This window comes from Kogia breviceps, chromosome 5 (genome assembly GCF_026419965.1).
Source record: "Kogia breviceps isolate mKogBre1 chromosome 5, mKogBre1 haplotype 1, whole genome shotgun sequence".
Classification (NCBI taxonomy): Eukaryota; Metazoa; Chordata; class Mammalia; order Artiodactyla; family Physeteridae; genus Kogia; species Kogia breviceps.
The window spans coordinates 17,583,770-17,595,849 of NC_081314.1; the positions used below are offsets into that span (position 1 = coordinate 17,583,770).

The window sequence follows — 12,080 nt, forward strand, 5'->3', positions numbered from 1 at the left end:
TTTACTCTTAATGCTTTAGTATGCATTTTCATAAAATCAAAGATATTCGACACAACAACCATACATGTTTGAAAATCAGGAAAATAATATTGATATAATACTGATCTTATGTACATACACTTAATTCAGATTTTGCCTGATGTCCTAATAATGCCCTAAGCAAAAGAAAAAATACTTTTTTCCTTGGTTTAGGATCCAGTCCAGGATTTCATGTTGCATTTAGTTGCCATGCAAATCAGCACATCTGTAAGCTAACCCATCTTTAGTCTCTGGTTTAATGTTTTATTAAGGGTTTTGTTCTCTGTATTCTATTTAAGTGAGAACCAGCACTTATATTCTCAGCATTATTTAACTTTCATATTTACATAGGCTGAGTAGGAAAGGTAAATAAAAAGAGATACAATTTTTACTTTTATGTCTATATATTCATACACATAGAAGATGGAGCATAGCATACACAACAGAATATTAACAATAGTATCAGAAGGAGAGGTTAATAGGTGAATTTATTTATAAATATTGGATATTCTAAAATACTTGGTAATTTTGTTTATAATCTTATGAACTTCATGATATCATTTATATATTTTACATAATTTTAATGTCTACATAGTATTCTGTGTGAAATTATTTATTTAAATAGTCCCCATTGTTGAACATTTATGTTAAAAATTCTTCACTGATTTAAACCATGCTGACATAAATTTATATCTCAAAAATAAATTTTGCTCTAGAGCCATAGATACCTTTTATCTTAAATTCTTCAAAGTAGAATTGATTACTCAAAAGATATGCCATATGTTTTGAAAGTTTTTGATGTGTATTATTGGGTTGCCTTTCATGCAGCAAAATATATGGCATTACCTGTCTTATAGTAAGTTGAATTGAGTATACTGATTGTTAAATATTTTCTAATTTTTAAGTACTGTAACATTTCATCAGTATGTTCTGAAATATTGGTCATATGTGTTTCCGAATTGTGTGTTGGTCATTTTCCATACCACTTTTTCTAAGAAATAGATATCTCTTTTTAAAATAATTTTTGTGGCTTAAGCCTATGTACTTTTATGATTCTTTTTGGAAATGTATTTATCAGTTGGACTTGTATCTCTTCTTCTCTGTCAAATCAGCTTTGTTGTTTTATTTTGAAAATTTTTCACTTAACTAGAGTTTAGTTCTGACTTCCTTAATTTTGCTAAAAGATAACATAATTTTTCCAGGAATCTGGAATTAAAATGTGAGTCACCACTTAATTTCCTCATCCCAAGTCCCTTCCCCTCTCTCCTGTATGTAATGAGATTCCGAATCTCATGAATTTTTATTTCACAGTGTCTTGTACATCTGTCCCTTCTTTTACATTTTCCAAGTTCCTTTCTTTAGGCCTCACTTTATAGGAGTCTGTATTATTATGTTCCTACTTTTTAGTCTTTTCCTTTTTCCATCCTATCCTTTTTAATACTGCCAGGTTGACCCTTTTTTTAACTTATTCAAATAACAAGAAACCTTTTTGTTTTGTGGCATGTTCTTCTAACTGTTTTTTAATTTTGTTTCTGAACTCATAACCTTTTATTCAGTCAGATACATCTCTTTTGTCCTTCTGTATGTGGCTTGTGCTTTTCCACTTCTATACTTTAGCTCATGGTGTTTTTTTTCTTTCTGGAATCCTTGTTTCCTAAATTCTATTTATGCTCATCTTACTAATTTTACTAATCTTACTTAATTCACTAAGTCCCAACTTGCAGTTCATCTCTTTTGTGAAACTTTTCATGGTTACCAGTCACGGGAAGTTATTTTTCCTTTCATAGAACCCTTCCAGCACTTATCTTAAACCAAATTTTCATGAAAAGTCTTTTTTTTTTTTTTTTTTTTTGCGCTAAGCGGGCCTCTCACTGCTGTGGCCTCTTCCGTTGTGGAGCACAGGCTCCGGACGCACAGGCTCAGCGGCCATGGTTCATGGGCCCAGCCGCTTGGCGGCACGTGGGATCTTCCCGGACCGGGGCACGAACCCGTGTCCCCTGTATCGGCAGGCGGACTCTCAACCACTGCACCACCAGGGAAGCCCGAAAAGTCTTTTTTTTAATGTAATTTAGTTCACTGTAGTTATCTGTGTTTCTGTGTTGATTGTATGTTTCTAAAGATTTTACATTAAACTAGCCCAAATATGTTGATGTACATTATTTGTGAAAGGATAGAGGTTACTTTACATTCATAGCTTATGAATAAATTCAGGTAAAGCACAAAAGATTAAAAAAAAGTTGGTATATCTCTGTCTCTTAAAGTTTGTAGAAAAGTTATTGCACATTTAGACTGCAGCTTATCCTATATAGAAGTTTAGGGATAGAGTAATTTTGGATAATCTTCCTGTAAAGCTATCCCAATTTTTACTTTAAAAAGTTTACCAGAAGTATAGATACACACTTAAATTTAGTATATAGTTGTAGTAAAGCATTTGTCCTAAAGATTGTTCTGAACTCTGACATTAAATTGCATCATTTTCACATAGTGAAGGTTGTATAGCTTTTTGAAACTCTGAGCGTATTTTCCATAAAATTCATAACTTGATACGTTGAGGCAGGGTTTGTTTCAGGTAGTTTGTTTGTTTTTTTCCCTGCAGAGACTTGTGCGCATCTTTTTTTCTTTCCCCCTACTATGTCCCTTTAATTAGCTGCAGCAATGAATGCCTGAACACTAGTTTCTTTCTTACAACCCTATGGACCATAGATATCTCACTTACACTGTGGTTTACAGGATTTGAAGCATGAGTGTTCGTCCTCCACCACCAGTTGACAAAATTGTATTAGGATGTTGAAAAATAACATCTGTCTTAAACACTATGAGTTCTTTGAAAGGTATGTGTGGTACTATATAGAAGGATCAACTTTTTAATATTTTTGGTATGTAGTAACTGCATGATGAATGTAGAAATAAAAGAAAAGTTGTGTTGAATGAGTGAAAAAATTGTTTCCTAATATCTTATATTCTGTAGACTGAATCAACTTGATTTTGTTTGCTAATGATTAGATTAAGGTTATGCATACCACATATTGTCACTTGGGCTGTTAAGCATGAATTCTTAAAGGTGGAATAAATGAGACTCCATGAGATAAGACATTAGAAGCTAAACATGCACCTAGGTTGAGGCACATATTAGGGAAGAGATCCACTTTCTATTAGTGGAAGAAAGATTTCCTAGGCAGGTAGTAGTTGGGGTAGATGGAGTAAGCTGATCATGTTCTACCAGGGAGACTGTATCTCTAGGATGAGTGAGCATGTAAAGATCTGGGCTAGAGCTAGCATCTGTGTGGTCTGGCAGCCTGTTGTGGGGGGTCCCACCTAATGGCCTGGGATTCAAGGATAGGACTTCTGTCCCTGAGACAAACTGATAATGGACAGAACTTTAGCTCCAGAGGAACTGGGTTACTGGCTAGGTTACTAAGGCATTAGTAACCTACCAATTAAGGCAAAGGCTCAAGATATTAAATGCAGTTCCTTGTGCTGTGCAGTAAATCCTTGTTGTTTATCTGTTTTAGTAGTTTGTATCTGTTAATTCCATACTCCTAATTTATCCTTTTCCCCCCTCCCTTTCCCCTTTGGTAACCATGTTTGTTTTCTATGTCTGTGAGTCTGTTTCTGTTTTGTATATTGATGCATTTATATTATTTTTTAGATTCCACATAGAAGTGATATCATATAATATTTGTCTTTGACTTATTTCACTAAATTTAGTATTCTCTGGGTCCATCCATGTTGCTGCAAATGACAATATTTCATTCTTTATATGGCTGAGTAATATTCTATTGTATATGTATACTACATCTTCTTAAGCTAGTCTGACTGTTGATGGATACTTGAGTTGTTTGCATGTCTTGGCTGTTGAAAATAGTGTTGCTGTGAACATTGGGGTGCATGTATCTTTTCAAATTGGAGTTTCTATTTTTTCCGAATATATACCCAGGAGGGATTGCTAGATCATATGATAGCTGTATTTTTAATTTTCTTAAGGAACCTTCATACTGTTTTCCATGGTGGCTGTACTGATTTATATTCCCATCAACAGTGTAGGAGCATTCTCTTTTCTCTAGACCCTCTACAGCATTTATTATTTCTAGACTTTTTGATGATAGCCATTCTGACCCGTGTGAGGTGTTGTGTTGCATTTCTTTACACTAAGAATGAAATGTCAGAAAGAGAAAGTAAAAAAACAATCCCACTTAAAATTGCGTCAAAAAATACCCAGGAATAAACTTAACCAAGGAGTTGAAAGACCTATATGCTGAAAGTGATAAGACATTGATGAAGGAAATTGAAGATGATTCAAAGAAATTGAAAGATATACATGCTTTTAGATTGGAAGAATTAATACTGTTAAAATGTCCATACTACCCAAAGCAATCTACAGATTTAATGTAATCCATATCAAAATGCCCATAACATTTTCATACAACTAGAACAAATAGTCCTGAAATTTATATGGAACCACAGAAGGCCCAGAATCGCCAGAGCAGTCCTGAGGAAAAAGAACAAAGCTGGAGGCATAATGCTTTCATACTTCAGACTATACCACAAAGCTACAGTAACCAAAACAGTGTGGTATTGGCACAAAACCAGCATTATAGATCAGTGGAACAGAATAGAGACCCCAAAAATAAATCCACATGCTTATGGTCAAGGAATCTGTGACAAAGGAGGCAAGAATATACAACGGAAAAAAAATAAACACCACCTCTTCAGCAAGTGGTGTTGGGAAAGCTGGACAGCTATGTAAATCAATGAAATTAGAACACTCTCTTACACTGTGTGCAAGAATAAACTAAAAACTGTTTTAAAGACCTAAATATAAGATGTGACACCATAAATCTCCTAGAAGAGAACACAGGCAAGACATTCTCTGACATAAATTGTAACAATGTTTTCTTAGATCAGTCCCCCAAGGCAAAAGAAATAAAAGGAAAGATAAATGAATGGGGCCTAATCAAACTTAAAAGCTTTTTGCACGGTGAAGGAAACCATCAACAAAATTAAAAGACAACCTAGGGACAGGAGAAAATATTTGCAAATGATGTGACCAACAAGGGGTTAATATCCAAAATATACAAACAGCTCATACAACTCAATATTGTAAAAACAAACAGCTCAATCTGAAAAATGGACAGAAGACTTGAATAGATATTTTTCCAAAGAAGACATACAGATGGCCAACAGGCACATGAAAAGATGCTCAACATTGCTAATTCTTAGAGAAATGCAAATCAAAACCACAAATGAGTTATTACTTCACACAGGTCACTATGACTCAGTTCTTAAGATGGCACAAACTCAAAACTGGTCTAACAAGCAAGTTTGATACAGAACATCACCCATTTCTTTCATTTGAGAGCACCATGGTACCTTTGTCCAGGAAGGAGACTACATCTACAGGTGTCCTGACCTTTGTAGCACAAAAAGTGTAGTGAAGGGAGCCTGGAAAGTCACAGGTAACTAAAGGGTAATGTATATATTTTTACCCTTTGAAATAACTGTCACAGTTCTTAGTTTTCAAATCCCCCTTACAGCACTGCCCCCAATTTCTATACAAATGTGTTATTTTATTTAGTGGAATAAGTATACCTGTGTTCTGAGAGAATTATTCTCAGGACTGCAAAATTGTGCCCCTTGGGTATAAGCTAAAGATTGCATGTATCCTGTTATGCTGTGATCTTTCCTCTTCCTTACTGTTTTTATTGGGCACAGTTTTTCTGAACATCAGCTTTTTGGTTTACCTTTCAACATCTTTACTGTATATTACTGTATGGGTCTGTAATAGGAAAGATCATTCTTGGATAATGGGATAAAATACAGATAGACCCTAGATAATATCAAGTGGATTTTTTTTACCTTCTTATTTACCCTTTATAACCAGTGCTAATAGGCTCACAGGTTTGAGAATCATGGTTTATTTTCTCTTTATTCATGGAGTTTAGTTCCTGCTATATATGTACTAAATGTGTATAATGATGTATGTGTCTGTGACACATGCAAACATTCTTACATGTGCACAAGCTTATTTGTTGCAGCATTATTTGTACTAGTAAATAATCCAAAACAAAATAAATGTTCATCAATTGGTTAATGGCTAAATAAGTTAATGTATATCTATGTAATGGAACACTGCAGCTTTTGGAAGAGTCAAGACATTTTCTAGGTCTTCGCTATAGATTAAGTATAAAATATGTTGATAGTGAAAATAAAATGGTGCAGAACTGTACATACATAACATATAATAGATACATTGAAATATATATGCATTATTTTTCAAAAAATTTTTTTAATTCAGTGAAATACACGTGTGATTTACCAAGTTACATTTTCAAGTGTACAGTTCAATGGTGTTAAATATATTCATATGCAGTCCTCACCACCACCCATCTCCATAACTTTCTTCATCTTTTGAAACTGAAACTGTACACACATTAAACAGTAACTATTCATTCTCCACTCCCTGCAGCCCCTGGCAATCACCGTTCTAGTTTCTGTCTCTTATGATTTTGACTAAGTACTTCATGTAAGTGGAATCATACAGTATTTGTTTTTTTTGTGACTGGCTTATTTCACTTAGTATAATGTTCTCGAGACCCATTCACATTGCAGCATTTGTCAGAATTTCCTTCCTTTTTAAGGCTAAATGATATTCCATTGTATCTATATTCCACATTTGCTTATCCATTCATCCACCGATGGACACTTGGGTTGCTACCAAGTTTTAGCTATTGTGAACAGTGTTGCTGTGAATAAGGGTGTACAAATATCTTTGAGATCCTGCTTTCAGTTTTTTTTTTTTGTGTGTGTGGTACGCGGGCCTCTCACTGTTGTGCGGCCATGGCTCACGGGCCCAGCCACTCCGTGGCATGTGGGATCTTCCTGGACCAGGGCACGAACCCATGTCCCCTGCATCGGCAGGAGGACTCCCAACCACTGCGCCACCAGGGAAGCCCCTGCTTTCAGTTCTTTTGGGTACATAACTAGATGTGTTATTGGTGGTCGGTCATATGGTTAATTCTATTTTTAATTTTTGAGGAACTGCCATACTGTTTTATACAACAGGTGTACCATTTTACATTCCTATCAACAGTGCATAAGAGTTCCAGTTTCTCCACAACCTTACCTAGACTTTCCTCTTTCTTTTTGATAGTAGTCATCCTAATAGGTGTGAGATGGCATCTCGTAGTTTTGATTTGCATTTCTCCTAATTATTAGATGTTTAGCATCTTTTCACATGCTTATTGGCCATTTGCATATCTTCTTTGTAGAAACGTCTATTCAAGTCCTTTGCCCATTTTTTTAAAAAAAGTTTATTTATTTTTGGCTGTGTTGGGTCTTCGTTGCTGTGTGTGGGCTTTCTCTAGTTGCGGTGAGTGGGGGCTACTCTCTATTGTGGTGTGTGGGCTTCTCACTGCGGTGGTTTCTCTTGTTGTAGAGCATGGGCTCTAGGCACGCGGGCTTCAGTAGTTGCAGCGTGTGAGCTTTAAGGTGCATGAGATTCAGTAGTTGTGGCGCATGGTATCAGTAGATGTGGCGCACAGGCTTAGTTGCCTCGCAGCATGTGGGTTCTTCCCGGGCCAGGGATCGAACCCATGTCCCCTGCGTTGGCAGGCGGATTCTTAACCACTGCACCACCAGGGAAGTCCTCTTTGCCCATTTTTGAATCGGGTTGTTTTGTTGTAGTGTTTTAGTTCTCTATATATTCTGGATATTAATATCAGATATATGATTTACAAATTTTTCCTCTCATTCTGTGGGTTGCATTTTTTACTCTTTCCCCATTGAATGGTCTTGGTACCCTTGTCAAAAATTACTTAATCATATATGTGAGGGTTTATTTCTGGGCTCTCTATTCTGTTCCATTGGTCTGTGTATCTTTATTCCAGCACCACACTGTTTTGATTACTGTAGCTTTGTAGTAAGATTTGGAATCAGGAAGTGTGAGTCCTCCAACGTTGTTCTTTTTTCAAGATTATTTTGGCTATTTGGAGTCCTTCGAGATTCCCTGTGAATTACAGAATGGATTTTTCTGTTTCTGCAGAAATGGTCATATGCATTTTGATAGAGACTGCATTGAATCTGTAGAAAGATCACTTTAGGTAGTATTAACATTTTAATGATATTAAGTCTTCCAACCCATGAACACTGGATGGGTTTCTCTTTATTTACATCTTCTTTAATTTCTTTCATGTGTATTTTTAAAATACGTTTAAATGTCTCTGGAATGACATATAGGAATGAATAATTTTGGTTGAAAGAACCAATCTTCTTTCCTAAGGCTTGAGGGTAAGAGTGGGCAAGTTTTCATTGTGTAAGTTTAATCACCTTTTGAATTTTTAGCCATGGGAAGGTGTTACTCAATAAAGAAAAATAACATTCCCCCCTCCCCTCTTCATATGCACACACAAGTGCTCATGCACATACCTGCCATAGGGAAGACACCTATTTTTCCAAAGAGTGAGCACAGAAACAAGACTTGTTAGGAGGAGCCAGGATCTATCAGCTAAACAGAATGAATGCATGAAATAATGATATTTTAAAGCAACTTTAAATTGGTCAGTATGGGAAGATAGTAGCCTATAAATAAGGATCTGGTGTGGTAGATGACCGAAGAGGTAGTAATTAATAGCATTACTTGCTGTGCTGAGGACTTTGGACTTTAACTTGATGGTTATGAGAGTCATTGGAGATTAGAGATCAAATAAAGAAGAAAATAAGTGTTGGAGTAAATTTGTAATACAAGGATTACTGTGGTTATAGTATTAGAATAGAATGGCATTGTCTAACAAATGTGATTTGAGCTACATCTGTAATTTTATATTTTCTAGTAAGTTATAAGAAGTGGGTGAAATTAACTTTAATAATATAATTTATTTAACCTACTATACCTAAAATATTATAATTTCATCATGTAATCAATATATGAATGACATATTTTATATGCTGTTTTTCATACTAAATCTTCACAACTTTGTGGATAGTCAAAACATTGCTCATCTAAGTTTTGAGTAGCCATATTTCAAGTGCTCAGCTATGTGAGGCTAGAGGCTATGATATTGGATAATGCATGTATGGAGATTTTAATCAGGAGACAAATTCTCACCAGTAATTCAAACAAAAATTTACTGTGAGGAATTATTATTTATTGAAAAGTCTTTAATCATTTATCACTCAGGAATTGCAAATTGATACAACAAGGAGATATCACTATATGCCTGTTAGAGTGGCTGAAATCTAAAAACCTGACAGTACCAATTTCCTGGCAAGAATGCAAAGCACCAGAAGCTCTCATTCATTGCTGGTCAGAATGCAAAATGGTATTGCCACTTTGGAAGACAGTTTGGCAGGTTTGTACAAAACTAAACATAGTTTTACCATATGATCCAGTAATCCTAGGTGTTTACACAACTGATTTAGAAGTTGTGTCCACACAAAACCCTGCATGTGAATGCCTATGCAGCTTTATTCCTAACTGCCAAAAATGGTGGCCAAGATGTCCATCATTAGGTAAATGGATGACAAAACATGGTACATCCATACAATGGAATATTGTTTAGAGATGAACAGAAATGAGCCATTCAACCACTAAAAGACATGGATCCATCTTAAATGCATTTTGTTAAAATGGAAGATACCAGTATGAAAACACTATATGCTGTGCAATTCCAATTATATGACTCTCTGTAAAAGACAAAACTGTAGTGGTGATTAAAAAAAAATTTGGTGTTTGCCAAGGCGAAGTGGGAGGGTTGAATGGATGTGAAGCACAAGCATTTTTTAAGGTAGTGAAACTTTTCTCTGTGATACCATAGTTGTGCATACATGAGAGTATGCGTTTGTCAAAGCCCACCAAACTTTTCAGAAAAAGAGTGAATTTTATTAATACAGATGTTTAAAAAATCATTTATAAGGTAGGGGGAGTACCAGAATGGAATGTAGAGTGTAACAACATAATCTCTTTTGCAGTGAAGGGAGTGGGGAGAGAGTTGCTGACTTAGGTAACTTTGGAAATGAGTCTGTAAGGCTAACGTTAGAGAAATTGTACACAGTGTATATAAGAACTGCAGTCTAATTCATAAATTTGTTTCCTATGGGGTAGGGCTTAAAATACTGCTCTACGTGTATACTGAGGAGAGCCAGATTTCTCATTGTTGGAGTAGGAGTTTGTCGATGAGCAAGGGGAAGAAGCATCCATGTGGTAATGGATTAGAGTTGGAGATACCACTTCCAACTTATGTTTAGCTTAATATAGATAACAGATCATTGCATACAGAAACATCTGTAGTTATGTGTATATATATGGAACATACATTTTTTTGTTTTGTCTGCTTAAGGGCCTAGAAGCAAGGGCACTTAGTATCAAGGAGCCAAACCTAGTGCCCAGATCTTCATTTCTAGTAAAATTCTCTAATAAAAGGAACCAGGGCTCCTTGGAGTATTACCTGATTCTAAAACTGAAAAAGAGAATATACAGTACGAGCCTGGAGAATGATGTGTTGCCAGAAAGTAACCAAGTGCTAAAAAAAATAAAAAACAAAACACACAGAATGATGGGAATATGTCAAATGGACACAGGAACCAACTGAAAAATCTCTTAATGGCCAAAGCTGAAGCAAGTTGAACAACAAAATAAAGTAGTATTGAATTATAATCCAAAAATATAGAATAAATGTCGGTGAGTCTACATTAGTACAAATGATTGAGTGAATGAGTGAGAATAGACAAATCTCTCATACTGAAGAATTTCAAATGGTGTGTGTAAATGCTCTACCTTCAAGGAGGTAGATCAAGGAGGTGGAGTATAACTCCCCACCCCTTAAATGTGGGATACACATAGTGACTTTCTTCCAAAGGGTACAGTATGGAAAGGAGAGGAAAAGTAACTTTACAGTGGAGAAACCTGACAAATACCACCTCAGCCAACTGATTAACAGGTCAACATTAAGAGTGATAAATCATATTTTTACCCTGATATGAGGTGACAAAAATGATACTTTGTCTCTCATATCTTCCTCTCCAAACCCATAATCCCAGTCTAGACATTAGAAAAACATCAGACAAACCCCAGTTGAGGAACATTGTATAAAATATCTGTACAGTATAAAATCCCTGTACAAAATTCTTCAAAATTGTCAAGGTCACCAAAACCCAGGAAAGTATAAAAACTTGCAGCCAAGAAGAGCATAAGGAGACATGATGTGAGTATATCTAGGTGCCCTGGATGGGCTCCTAGAATAGAAGAGGTCATTAGACAAAAACTAAGAAAATCTGAATTAAGTATGGACTTTTGTTAATGTATCAATTTTGGTTCATTAATTATAACAAGTGTACCATACAAATAGTAAGGTGTTAAATAACAGGTGTAATTAGACATGATATATGTGGGAATTCCTTGTACTATCTTTACATTTTTTTTGTAAATCTGACATTGTTCTAAAAATAATTTATTTAAAAATAAGCAGTAAATTCATTATATATTAATCCACACACACAAATGGTTGTCAGGCTGTTAACTATTAAGAGGAGTGAAAAAGTACTGTGAAGAATACAGGAATAGAGAATGAAGGGAGCAGGTCCTGTGAGCAGGGAGAAAAGCCCCCTCCACGTTATGCTTTTTGGTGTTCCTCCAGGGCCCTCTAGTTATAAGTCTCCCAGTGCAGCATATGACAAAAGAGAAATGTTTACAGAGTGGGGCAAATTAGAATACATTTGGAGATGAGGAACAGTAAGTTGATAACTGAAACAGGCTATTATGAGAGTGAAGTAAATCACTCAAGAGAGACTATAAAGATTGAAAAGATGCTCAGGAGAGACCTAAGGTAACACTGACAGGTAAGGAGTATAGGGAGGGAAAAGATATCTGAAAGACAAGGGGGATAACATGGCCTGTTGAGAGACTTTCAAAAAATGTCTATTACGTTTAGCAACATTACTTTTACTGGTGGGCTTGGTGAAGCAGCAACCTTGATGGGTTTATATATGAACGAAATTTATGGGAATAATAGCGACAGCAAGCAATTCTATCTTGACTCTAAAGGTGAGACACAGATAAGGTGATAACT

The 12,080-nt window shown here is 35.6% G+C and overlaps 1 protein-coding gene across 5 annotated transcripts in view; it reads left to right on the forward strand.

Annotated features, from left to right (window-relative positions):
- The window catches only part of STAG1 (STAG1 cohesin complex component), a 455,106-nt gene that overhangs the window by 147,190 nt on the left and 295,836 nt on the right, over window positions 1-12,080 (forward strand). The gene's annotated exons all lie outside the window — the stretch shown is intronic.